At 46.8% G+C, this 13,878-nt stretch overlaps 1 protein-coding gene across 1 annotated transcript in view; it reads left to right on the top strand.

The window, feature by feature from the left end:
• Positions 1-3,881: 3,881 nt before the first annotated feature.
• LOC148006271 (uncharacterized) overlaps positions 3,882-13,878 on the top strand; it is a 52,834-nt gene continuing 42,837 nt past the window's right edge. The window contains exon 1 of the mRNA XM_087659739.1: positions 3,882-4,434. The gene's annotated coding sequence lies outside the window, so the exon portion shown is untranslated. The remainder of the gene's footprint in view (positions 4,435-13,878) is intronic.

Raw genomic sequence — 13,878 nt, 5'->3', positions numbered from 1 at the left:
GCACTTGCTAAGAGCCATCTTGCTAGCTAGCAAGTGTACTTTGTAATGAGCTGTTTATGTGTATGTGTGTTATGTGTAGTCATTCCTACATGTACACGTGTACGGGTGCAGGCCACAGGCTGTTATATGTCTTCTTTAGTCATTCTGTACCTTACTTTCTGAGACAGGGTATTTCACTGAACCCAGAGGTCTTCAGTTGTTTAGACTGGCTGGCCATCCTTCTGTTTCTGCTACCAGTCCTTCACTTTATGTTAGTGTTTGGTTCTGAACCCAGGTCCTCAAATTTATGTAGCAGGCACTTTTACTGAATGAACCATGTCCCCAGAACTGCTGTGAAGTGTCCTTTATATAACATAAAAAGGTGCTTCTGGGGCCGAAGAGTTGTTAAGAGTACATGTTGTTCCTTCCTGAAGATTTGAGTTGTTCCAAGTACCCATGTCAGGGTCACTGTACTCACATGCACGCATGTAGGCATGTGCAAACACACAGATATGCACACACAAATACGCACACAGGCACACACACGGTCACACATGCACAACCTAAAAGCTACCACAAACAAACCAAGAAGATACTCATTGCTTAGGAAGCTCCAAGAGTTTCAGTTGTCCTGTTCTGGAACCAAGACAAAAGCCAAAAAAAAAAAAAAAAAAAAAAAAAACCAAAAAACAAAAAACAAAACAAAACAAAAAAAAAAGAAAAAAAAGAAAAAACTTGACTACAACCTCCAGATGGTTCTGGTGCCTGTGGCCACAGACTGCAAACGGCCACGAGAGAAGATGCCGATAATGCCTGAAAGTTCCCGGAAGCAGCACCACTGTGGTGAGCCAAATTTCTGCTTGCACTACAGACTGTTCTCTGGACGAGGCTATGTGGCCTTTCCTTCCAGTAAGGTTCTTTGAGAACAATGGTAGTATACCTCTCTGTTCCCACTGAGCCCCTCTCCTTTACTCTATTGTGTGGCGCTCCATTGTGGAGTTCTCCTTAGCCCTCTGCATGTTTGTGATACTTCTTAATTCTTCTGTGCGCCTCTCTGCCTCATTCCTCCAGATGCCTGCAAGTCCTGTGGAACATTCCTTTAATGGACCTTGATGCAAAATTTAACATCCTTAGAGTATGTGCTGAAATGAAACTCTCAGTAAATATTTAATGGGAAGACGCGAAGGTGCTGGCCAATATAGATGGAAAGTGCGAACGGCTTGTGTACAATGTGGACTTAATCATTTCTCACCCATCACCTGAGAGTACACGGTACTGAGACTAAATTCCTCAACATGAGCCAGCTGGTTTGGGATGAATGTCCAACCAGAAAAATCTCTGCCCCGGAACGACCGCAGTTAACTATTGGTAGCCAACTTCTTTAAAGAGTGAAGTCCTGGGTCACTGTGTATTATTTCACGTGGACATGGCCCATGTCAACAACTCCAGTGCCTCAGACCCACAGGAATGACAAGCGTAGCTTGGGTGAATTTCAGAGGGAGGACAAAGCCCTCCTAAAGTCCAGCTGTAAATGTTGACTGTGTGCAGACAATGTCCACCAAGGTCTTTTCCCAGTGGAAGGTTAGAGCCGGAAGAAATACTCCTACAAAGGCTGCTCCTACCGAGACAAACCACCTACCTCTAGCTTTATCTGTGTGGAATTAGCCCACTTCCTGGTTCAGCTGTGTGCAATAACTCTGCTTCCCAGGCCAACTGTATGTAATATAACTCCAGGGTGCCGTGGCTTCTCCTACGGAGAGCCCAGCCATGCAATCTCAGCCTTTCTGTGTCTGTCCTTTCTTCATTCCCCCCTTTGCCTCGAGTTTAGCAATCTGGAAAGCAAGCCATGCAAGGACAAGGCAACCTTCGGGGACAGCGTGGCGAGTGTGATTCAGTGGGGTGAGTGGTCAGCTTGGGGTCAGAGGGTTAGGACTTCCAGCCTCACTCTGCAGAAACTGAGGGACTGGAGAGTAAGCAGCTTGCCAATGTTTACACTTACTGCACCTCTGTCCACAGCCGCCTGAGAGAAAACAGTGTACCAGATACCGTATTGCGTGTATTCTATGCATTACCTCATGTGACTGGCCCAGCACTCTGGACTGCATAGACTAACATCTGACTAACCAATGAGGGTGGGGAGGGGAGAGGAGGAGCAGAAGTAACTGCAAACACAGAACAGCCAAAACAAACAAACAAACAAACAGACAGACAGACAAACAAACCTATGTGTTCTGGGAGCAGGAAGGGAAGAAGGCAGGGCAGAAAATATCCCGGCATTTGTTGGAAGGAACTTAGTGCCTTCTTCCTGAGCTGATGTAAATTCCGCATTTCCCAGCACAAAGGCATTTCTTTTTATTTCTTGCTTGCTGTAAGCAAGGTTAGAGGCTAGAGATGAAAACCCCTTAGTGTTAAACTATAGCCTGACACAGAGAAACAAAGGCAGTGTTTAGCTCTCCCTTTTCAACATAGGAGCATTTGTTGCTATGTTAAGAAAACAAATGCTGTGGGAAGCATAGTCCCACAGGGACAGTTTGGATATAGTGGGCTCCACTCCTCCCGCCCCCAGGACAAGACCAGCCAACAACAACAGGAATCTGACAGCTGGAATACATTCTGAATGTCTACTCTGAACACTCACCCGTGATTATATTTGTTTCCACAGAGGGCCCAAACTTATAACATGCATTTAAAATCAAGACCCCTTCCCAATCCCCTTCAATAAAGCCTAGTCCGTGAATCATACTCTTCATGCAGTTCAAACTTAGTGGCTTGAATAAGGAACCACTAACTGCAATATGAACCCAGCAGTGAAGTCTTCGAGGCGGGCTCCCATACCACAGCCTTTAATAAACAGCAAGAGGTGGGCGTTGAGGTTGGAGGCTCTTGAGGAAGAGCTCTGACAATGTAAATGTTCATACCCTTTGGCCCTGGAAGTAATCAAGTGACCTTTCTGTGCCCTCCAGATTTTTCTTTTTCTTTTTTGTTAATCAAGATGGTGTGGATGTTTTTTAACTTATGTTTTCTTACTTACATTTCATTGTTTTGTTGTGGTGGAGGAAGGCCCGTGTACTTGTGCATGCACACGTGTGGAGGTCAGAGAACAATAAGTGGGTGTTGGCTTTCTCCTTCCACCATGTGGGTCCTGGAGATCAGACTCAGGTCACCCAACAGGCTTGACAGTAATTTCCCTTACCCACTGACCCATTCGACCAACTCCAGATTATCCTTGGCATAAAGTTACAGCAAGAATGATTTTGTTTTCCCAGGGCCATTCAGGTCACATTCAGGAGAGAGAACATATGGTACAAGGAAGAACACCTCCACAGGGAAGGCGGATGGACCCATGGATGGTAAGGTCTTTTAGATCTAGAAGAGCAGGTTCCTTCACGGAACTGAATTTTGCCTCAGGCTTGTCCTGCTGCTGAGAAATCAGAGATCCCGTCTCTGCACAGACACTGGGGAAATAGAAACTGTACATTTGCTCCAGGGCTTTCCCTCAACTATCTGAGACGGGACAAACACACAACTGCCTTTCTTGGACTCAGACCCATCTGGAGTAAGGAAGCATCCTGCTGCATTGGCTAGACATCAACCAGAGGCCACAGGAGAACGAGCAAAAAGAATGGCCTCTTATCCACGGTGGGAGAGAAATGGTGTGTAGGATTTGAGGTCACTACATGGTGCTGGGAACACGCCAGTCAGTCTGGGCAAAAGCCTCCCCTGTTCTTTCTGTCACACTACCTCTGTGGGCCAAATGTCACCGTTTAGAAGCAGCCTGAAATCTTAGTTGAAAGCCAAGAAGACAGACGCTAAGTAGATCCTTGTGTTTCGCCAAATCTGGATTGCTTCACAACTTGTCCTTGTGATGTTCCCAACCACTGACTGGGCTTATCTGGGCTTTTGGTGAATCGAGGAGGGTTATCTGATCACCATGGTTGTGAGGGCAAGGCAGGAAAGGTAGGAGAGTGGAGGAAACATAGAGGGTTCACGGCTGACAGATCATAGGTAGGTCTCATCAAAGGATAAGTTTAAGTCCAATTGTCGTAGCCCAGAGGGAACATCACTCCCGAGTGCTCCGCAAGTGGAGCCTGCTCTGAACCACAGCATCTGTAGCCTTACGGTTCAGGCTGGCACTACAGCATGCGGCCAGAGCACACTGGCCACTAGAAGATCCTGCATATTTTATCTATGAGAATGTTGTCAGTTGCAAGTTGCATCAACAACCCTGCAGCCTCCACACTCAGTGGCATGAGGGAGCACCAATGCAGCTGTGAGTGTGGCCTAATCATTCATTTGGTGCCAGGCCCTGTGCTGTGTGAGGATTCCTGGACTTCCCCAGCAGCTTACAAAGTTGGATTTTACATGCGAGTACACCAAGGAAAGTCAAGGAGAGGCCGCCTGCCCCAGGTCTGAGGCTAGAATTCAAACCGACTGACTCCAGGCCTCATACTCGAGGTATGAACAGGTCTTCTGTTCTTGGCAGTGTGTACAAGGTGGTGTCCTCAGTTTCCCCATGCTGGGAATTTCTGTTCCTTGGCAGCATGGAAAGGGCTGCACGGATGTAGGGCAGCTCCAGGATCAGCTGCTCAATGGGTCTTCGGGAGTTAAACCTTCTGTGAGGGACTGGCTTTGGAAGCCACTGGACAGGAAATTCAGGAGGCAGGGTCCAGGCATGGTTAGATTGTTCTCGAATAGCTGGCAAATAGCAGAGCCCCCCTTTCCACTGCTCAAAGGTGTAAACTCCATCACTGGAAGTCGGGGGTCATTGGCCGGCCTTGGTGCGAGTCACAGAAATCTGGAATTCTCGAGGATAAGGCCTGGGGCTTGAAGGCTGCAGTGTTGGGCTCATGAAGGTGGAGAAAGAGCTTTCTGAGCCACAGAAGTGACATCCCTCCTCAATAGCTCAGCTCACCCGAGCAGAGAACAAGGGGAGAGAGGAAGAGAGGCTGGTCTCACAAAGGCCCAGGAAGTGCGTGCGTGCGTGCGTGCATGCGTCTGTGCGTCTACAGGCTTTCTAACCTGGAGGAGCAGCGTCACTAACAAAGTTTGAGTAATTTAAGTCCGAGAAGCCAGTGGACACTGGTGGGAGGGAGAGGGCTCGCATGCATACTCCATATTCTCAATTGCTCTGGACCTTTCTTTTACCATTGTGTTGAATAGTGAGCGAATAGAATACTGGATTTCATGACGGCATTTTCTTCCCTTCGCATTGTCCTTAGCTCATATTAGCCTTCACGTTTCTATTTCCCCTCAAGGCTATCAGTCATTCTTTGCTTTAGTAGACAAAGCACAAAAGAATGGAGTTTTAAAATGAGTATTGTACCAAAACACTAGCGCAGAACTTTTCCACAGGATCTAGAAAATGCAAAGCAGCGTCTGTGAGGATGTCTACAGCAAAAGTATAGCAGAAATGCAAATGCCATCTGCACGGCTTAGCAGAGAGTATACCTTAGACATTTGGCCAGAGTGACTCTTTAAGCAAAACCTGAGCTTTTCCAGTTCCCATCAGTGTGGAGATGGAAATACTTACTGGGTACCAAGGCAACTCACTCAAGGGAAAGATCCATCTGGGGAAGAACTGGATCTAGCCCAACTCCTGTGGAAAGTTCTAGGACAGTACAAAGACAAAGTTACTTATGTAGACAGCAGCAGGTTAGAGACTGGAGTTTCAACAAGGCAGGTGTTAGTGGTGTGTCTGCTGCAGAATAGTCTACATGGTGGGGTCCTCTTTTTTGTAACTGGTGGATCAGACATTCCTGCAGCTTGAGCCATCAGCTGATCTTCCAAGTAATGACTCATCATGAAGAATTAGCCCTGGTTGACCCTGATTCCATCCACTATTGCTTTGGTCTGAAATACCTTTGAGCAGGCAAGGCACTGGTGGGGAATGACTACCCTGGCTTTAGCCACCACTGTCTCTCTCCTGGATCATCGCAACAGCTTTACTGCGTCCTGTACAGCTTCTTCTTGTTCAGTGCTGGGAATCGAACCCAGGCTGTTCACATATTAGCTAAGTGCTGTCCCCCTGAGCTTCAGGACCTGGTTCTGCTTTCTAGCTGCACCTGGCTTGTTTCCTTTTCTAAGTCTGCTCATCTCACTGACTGCCAGGATTGGCTGCTCTGTTCCTATCCTGATCTCACTTCCTCTTTCTTTCCCCTCCCCTTTCCTCCCCCGCAGTCACTGTCCCCTCTCTTAACACCATGTAAGTCGCTTGTTTGTCAGGGTTTTGTGCCTGTGTCATGAGGATGCAGAGCTCTCTGTTGCCTCATGACCTGAGTCAAGCCATGTCTGGTCATAGTACACTGTAGATACCCAGCCAAGTGTCGGGTGGCTGAATGAAACACAGAAGCACACCAATCAGCTCCCTCTGCCCCTAGACTCTCCCGCTGTGCCAGCTGAGGTAAGGATTGCTTTCTCTAAGGGCCTGCATCATTCCTGGCTCCACAGTTCACACCCGAGGCCTGCAGGAGTCTGTCATCAGTGCCGGGCTGAGGTTGCTACAGGGAACAGACTAACGAGGACTTGCTCTCCATCCCTGCGCAACATCAGATCTAAGATGAAATTGCAGAAGGGATGCAGATAGCCAAGGAACACACGGAGAAACAGTTGGTTAATGTGACTGACCATGAGCTAATTGTGTCTGACACACACAGAGCTTAGTCACTTCGCAAACCTCAGGTGAGCCTCAGCCTTTGCTGCAGTACATCCTGGATGTCTGTGGTGTAAAATTCTGCCTGAATGGATGATCAGTTCCCAGATCGGAGGCTCGAGGATGATCGCATTGGGGGTGGGGACAGGACACAGAGACTGTGCTGTTCCTGGGTGGCCTTTAGCTTCGCAAGTGGCAGAATTGGGGCTTCTTGATGCAGACAGCCTACATCCCCTTCCTGACCACAGGAAGCGAGTCTCCTGTGACACACATGAGCGGTACCTCAGTGGAAACCTCGTTCAGTGTCTACCGTCACTGCCTTGGTTCCTCATGAATCCACTGGACGATGTTGAGCAGCTCTGTATGCCTTTCAAGTCCCCCACTCATCCTCACCCCAGCCTTGTTTCCTAGAGTCGGCTCTCCATGTTGCTGGATTCCTCTCTTTTCCTTCAGCCTCCACCCGTTTTTCTTTTGCGTGTTCGCTTTATCATGCCTTTTCTATATTCTTCCTTCTTGGATCCACCCCATCCTGCGGTTCTTTTCCCTACTCTTGGTGTCTCCAGCTGAAGTCCTGTCTCCTGGAGGGAGGGGTGCTCGGCCTCTCAGCCTCTGTCGTTCATTGCCTTCTTCTCAAAGCCATGTGTGGATTGAGCTGCAGTGACTTTGTCTCCCAAGGGACACTTAACACACGTGGCAAACGCTATCAGTGCTCACTTGCTGAGTTGGGGTATTTCTGGCATCCAGTGGGTGGGGGACAGGAGTTCTGCCATAGGCCTTACAATCAGCAAAACAGTTCTTTGGCCCAAATACAGCTAAGGAGAGGGAAGGGTTTGAGACAAGTCTGGGCTCCCCTGCAGGGCCTTGCTTTTCCAACCTGGCCAGGCACTTTACTCTCTGCCTAGGCTCTCCAAGGAGAGTAGACACCCCTGAGTTTCAACTTTGGGAGCTTAATGAGGTGCATGCATGCTGACTCAGGACCTCTCCCCACGACTGCTACTCAGTCCCACCCGTGCCATGCTGGCAGAATGAGCCCCAGTTCTGGAAGTCACTTCCTGAGCTATCAGGACCTTTGACGTCCACCTTCCTCCAATCCACTCGAAGCCTGGCTCACCTCCCCTCACCCCCCCACTGCACCCCCTGCCCCAGCAATAGTTTAATCAGCCTGTCTGCTCTGTCCTGGAAGCCACAGTTTTACTGCTAGTCCTGTGTGAATCACATACTTCCTTGGTTTGTATTCTTTTTTAAAAATAGAGTGTTTTATCAGTTCCTTGGGAATTTCATACATGCATGCAATGCGTTTTGATTACATTCACCATCTACTCCTCCCCCAACTCTTCCCAGACCTACCCATCCCTCTCCTCTCCAGGTATTATGTTCTCTCTCTCTCTCTCTTTCTCTCTCTCTCTCTCTCCTTCCCTCCCTCCCTCCTTCCCTCTCTCCTTCTTTCCCTCCTTCCCTCCCTCCCTTCCTCTCCTCTCCTCTCAGTTTGAGCTATCAGTATGCTTGTGGGTGTGGGCCTATCCTATCCACTGGAGCCTGGTTGACACTCTGAGGGCCACACCCTTAAAGAAAACCAACTTTTCCCTCCCAGAAGCCCCGGGCTGTCAGTAGGTCCTCTGCTAGTGGTAAGGGCTCCACTCTGACAATAACACTTCTCAAGGCCCAAAGGAACATAACTATGGAAGAAGAGTCTATTTGTGTTTCCCAAACTTCAGTCCTGGTGCAGGTGCATGTGCCAGGTCTCCTAGCCTAGGACACCGGTGAGTGCTTCTAACAAGGGAGAAAGCCGGGTCCTGTAGCTCCTCCATGGGTGCTTGTGAGTGAGTTGTCCCTCCACTCCTCGAGGTGGGAGGTGACTTCCTATGGACTCTCCTGGTTTTCCGTAGGCTCCAAGCAGCACCAGGGCAGGTCAGCACCTGTTCACTGTTTGCCTGGTTTATCTTGTGTTTTATGGGAAAGATGCAGCTGTTAAATTCTTAATATAGACTGATAGTAACAGTACTCACCTCCCCACAGGGCTGAGACTTTGCTCATGGTCTACTTAATAACGCACTATGCTGCTGATGGCAGGCCATGGTGGCTTACCTGTCCCGAGAAGCCAATCACACCAATCTTCCTGTGACCTCCTGGGGTCTTAAAATAAGAAGACATATGTACCCAGCTTCAGAAACTCCTGTTTTATTGTACTGTAAGGTCTGATCTTGCTAATTATAATTTGGCCATCCGTTTTCATTATACAAGTGGCAGAGCACAATGAGATGGTTTCAGATGTCAGGGAAAAATAATGACATTTTCTTTCCATGAATCATGTGGAGAAAACCTTTTAGGGCTTTATATTCTTTTTAATGGCTCTATAATTTAAAATTCCCAGTTATATCACTTTATCTTTATGAATGTGATTTTTAAAAAGCTGAACGGTGCTTGTTTTGTTATAAATTTCAATTTTATGAGCATTAGAAATGCAGGCTTGCAAATTCCTGCTCATGTTTATATGTGAACACACTAGCAGATGTTCTCTGATCAATAAGACACGATTTATATACATTATCTTGAAGTGTCCTTGGCTGGAAGTGTTGGTTGGGAATATTTAAATTATGGTTGAATATGAATGATAAAGATTAAGAAGAAAGTTACTATGGCCTCTATGGCCAGTTGTGTTTTAGCAGAGGTAGCTATTGATCAGAGCTAGCGCACGATGTTTACCACAACTATACAGACTGGCAGCTTTGAGAGTTTAATGTTGCCCCAAGTAACCTCTGTGTTTGCTTCTAGGGTTGTCTATGACAGCCAACAATCTGGCTTTATTTGGTAAAGTTTGCTACCAGAGTAAAATCAGACCCCGTAAACTAGCTGAACTATCCTATCTGCCTTTGACTGGCAAATAAAGTAGATGAAACTTTTCTTCTCCCCTCTAGGAATGTCAACCAAGAACAGAGGCCAATATAGTTTACTAAGCGGCTTAAAAAAACACACCTATTTATTTATGGGTGTATGTGTTTTACCTGCATGCATGCCTGGTGCCCACAAAGGCCACAGTAGGGTGTAGATCCCCTAGGACTGGACTTACGAATAGCTTTGGCTGCTGTGTGGGAACTGGGAATTGAACCCAGGTCTTCGAGAAGAGTGGCCAATGCTTTTAACCACTGAGCCATCTCTCCAGCCACTAAGGGGATTTTTGCCTGCCTGCCTGTTTTCCTTCCTTCCTTCTTACCTCTCTCTCTCTCTCTCTCTCTCTCTCTCTCTCTCTCTTTCTTCCTTTCTTCCTTCCTTCCTTTCTTTCTTGCTTTCTTTCTTTCTTTCTTTCTATATATCCCTGGCTAGCCTTGAACTCATTACAGCAGTCTTCCCACCCCAGCCTCTTGAAAGCTGCAGGAGTTCACCTCCGATCATGGCTTAAATATCTTGGATTTAGGTTACGATTTCATCTTAGGTCGGTGGTTCTCATCCTCAGTGACTATTAGAGCTACTGGGAGAACTTATATAGGACACAGAACAAGACAAAAAACCAAGCCAATTGTCTTGGGGCAGGGGTGAGTCTAGGACACGGGTATTTAAAAGCAACAAACTGACAAGCGGGCAGGTGTTTTCCACATGTATCTGAGAAACAGAACTTCTGATAATCTTGCTAAAGAGACCTTCAAGTTGTCCAACTAGTTTGCAGTTAAATCATGTCTGTCGTAGTTTTGCTTTAGCTAGACTACAGGTAGTCCTTCAAAAATTAATCTCTGAAAGATAACAAGAGGGTGTAACTTGGGTTGCCCTACGTGTGCTCTGAACCTTGGCACACACAGCCAAGCCTGGCCCTGGGCATCTGGGGGAATCTGAGGTGGTCAGCCGCGGAGATGATGAAGCTCTGTGGCCTCAGTCATCCTTTTTTCTCTGACTCTTTGTGAAGTTCAGTGGCATTTCTGAGAGACTCCCAGAATGACAAGCAGCTATAGTGGTATTGAATCTAGGAAATCAGGTGTTGAGTGACAGCCATTTCATGCTAGTCCTGACTAAGGACTGTGACCTTGGCCTGGGAACAGGTTACTTACGGTACAGTCTTTTTTTTTTTTTTTTTTTTTTTATTAACTTGAGTATTTCTTATTTACATTTCGAGTGTTATTCCCTTTCCCGGTTTCCGGGCAAACATCCCCCTAATCCCTCCCCCTCCCCTTCTTTATGGGTGTTCCCCTCCCCATCCTCCCCCCATTGCTGCCCTCCCCCAAAAATCACATTCACTGGGGGTTCAGTCTTGGCAGGACCCAGGGCTTCCCCTTCCACTGGTGCTCTTACTAGGATATTCATTGCTACCTATGAGGTCAGAGCCCAGGGTCAGTCCATGTATAGTCTTTGGGTAGTGGCTTAGTCCCTGGAAGCTCTGGTTGCTTGGCATTGTTGTACATATGGGGTCTCGAGCCCCTTCAAGCTCTTTCAGTCCTTTCTCTGATTCCTTCAACGGGGGTCCCGTTCTCAGTTCAGTGGTTTGCTGCTGGCATACGCCTCTGTGTTTGCTGTATCCTGGCTGTGTCTCTCAGGAGAGATCTACATCCGGCTCCTGTCTGCCTGCACTTCTTTGCTTCATCCATCTTGTCTAATTGGATGGCTGTATATGCATGGGCCACATGTGGGGCAGGCTCTGAATGGGTGTTCCTTCTGTGTCTGTTTTAATCTTTGCCTCTCTCTTCCCTGCCAAGGGTATTCTTGTTCCCCTTTTAAAGAAGGAGTGAAGCATTCGCATTTTGGTCATCCATCTTGAGTTTCATTTGTTCTAGGCATCTAGGGTAATTCAAGCATTTGGGCTAATAGCCACTTATCAATGAGTGCATACCATGTGTGTTTTTCTGTGATTGGGTTACCTCACTCAGGATGATATTTTCCAGTTCCAACCATTTGCCTACAAATTTCATAAAGTCATTGTTTTTGATAGCTGAGTAATATTCCATTGTGTAGATGTACCACATTTTCTGTATCCATTCCTCTGTTGAAGGGCATCTGGGTTCTTTCCAGCTTCTGGCTATTATAAATAAGGCTGCGATGAACATAGTGGAGCACGTGTCTTTTTTACATGTTGGGGCATCTTTTGGGTATATGCCCAAGAGAGGTATAGCTGGATCCTCAGACAGTTCAATGTCCAATTTTCTGAGGAACCTCCAGACTGATTTCCAGAATGGTTGTACGGTACAGAGTCTTGGCTCCGTGCAAACCCAAGTGTTCTGTAGAGAAGCCAGACCCCTGTACAGATGCAGAACGCATCACTGACTTCTGAGTCTCATTCTCAATATATTTTTGTCCGTATTTTTTATTTTAAAAATTTATTTATTTGTTTGTTTACATGCCAAACGCTGTTCCCCCCTCTCTTAATCACGGAGTCCCTTCCTCCATCTCCTGTCCCCTTCTCTGAGAGGGTGGGACCCCGCCTGGGTACTCTCCCATCCTGGCACATCAAGTCCTTGGCAGGTTAGGTGCATTCTCTCCCATTGAGGCCAGATGGGACAGCCATGAAGATTGAGCTGCCTGTGTGCTGCATATGTGCCTGGGGGCCTCGTTCTAGCCTGTGTGTTAATAACCGGGGCTAGAACAGGACTCTGATATCATCTTTGCATCCATACAAGGTGTTTGTGAAGGCCAAATGCATAAGGTGAAAACACGTTCTCTCTCTCTCTCTCTCTCTCTCTCTCTCTCTCTCTCTGTGTGTGTGTGTGTGTGTGTGTGTGTGTGTGTGTGTGTGAGAGAGAGAGAGAGAGAGAGAGAGAGAGAAAATATGTCACAATCTTTTCACAGTTCTTTAAACATTTTAAATCAATACCCGAAAGAGTATGGAGTGGACCTGAGAGTTGTTGGTTCAGCAGTTCAGAGAGCGCGTTGCCCTAGCAGAAGACTCAGGTTTGATTCCCAGCACCCACATGGTAGCTCACAGTCATTTGTAACTCTAGTCTCAGAAGATTCGTCGTTCTTTGACCTCCTCAGTCACCAGGCTCAGCATGTAAGTGGTATGTAGTCATACAGGCAGGCAAAACACGCATACATATCATAAGATAATAAATAGATATAATAAGCTATAAAATGGGTATATGGTTATGGGCTATGGTGTGGTGTTCCGATACATGTATGTATTATGTTATGTTAGATCAGGGTACACATTCTTTTTTTTTTTTTTTTGATTCTTTTTTTCGGAGCTGGGGACCGAACCCAGGGCCTTGCGCTTCCTAGGTAAGCGCTCTACCACTGAGCTAAACCCCAGCCCCGTACACATTCTTTTTTAAAATGAAAGTATAATTATATCCTTTTCCTCCTCCCTGTCCTCCATCTGATCCCTCCCATACACCCACCCTTTTGCCTCTGGAATTCCCGGCCTCTTTTTCTTTAATCGTTATTGTTACCTATATACAGGAATACCTATGCATAGATATAATCTGCCGAGCCCATTTGGTGTTGCTCCCATTACATGATCTCGGCACTGAACACTGGTGTTGGATAATCAGACAGGCTCATTCCTGTGGAAGACTGTTTGTCCCATCTCTGTTTCTCCCATTCCTAGAGGTGGGGCCCCCGTGACAGTTCCCCCCTCTCTGTTGTCTGACTGTTGGTGGTGGACTTATTCATGTGGTGTTTCGGCAGCCATGTTGTTGAGGTATGCTTTGTGGAATACATTGTATACAATTATCATGCGCGGCCACCCTCTTCCACAATAGCTCACTTCCTGCTCCTGTCTAAGTGTGTCTAATGCCCACTGAAGAGTCTCTCCCTTTTTCAGAGTGCTGCAAGGCTGGCTTTTAAACATTCCACACACGCAGTGCTTATCTTCCTGTGCCTGGCTTAGAGTGTTTAACTTTAAACACATCGATTTCTGGCTTCACCAATGTTGTCACAGATAATAGGATTTCATTTTTTTTTTGATGGTTTAATATTCTATTGTGGACAGGCAACACACTTTCTTTAACCATTCGCCAGTTTCCTTTTCTTGGCTATTGTGACTGGTGCTGCACTAAAAAGAGGAGTGAAACATCTCTTGACATATTGTTTTTACTTCCTTTGGATACGTACTCACTAGGGGACTGGTAGATCGTGTGGGGACTTTCTGCGTGTTGACAGCCCACCTTGCTGGTTTCGTAATGGCTGTGCTTATGTTCCTATCTGCAATCAGTATTTGAAGGTGCCCTTCTCAGCTCCTCTGCCTGTATCTTTTGTCCTTTTGATAACAGGCTTTCTGAGTGAGATGGTATCTTACTGTGGTTTTGATTTGCATTTCTGCGATGGTTAGGATA

This window comes from Rattus norvegicus, chromosome 4 (assembly GCF_021556685.1).
Source record: "Rattus norvegicus strain SHRSP/BbbUtx chromosome 4, alternate assembly SHRSP_T2T, whole genome shotgun sequence".
In the NCBI taxonomy this organism is placed as follows: domain Eukaryota; kingdom Metazoa; phylum Chordata; class Mammalia; order Rodentia; family Muridae; genus Rattus; species Rattus norvegicus.
Note: the sequence above shows the minus strand (reverse complement) of the source record. Positions and strands in the feature narration are given on the sequence as shown.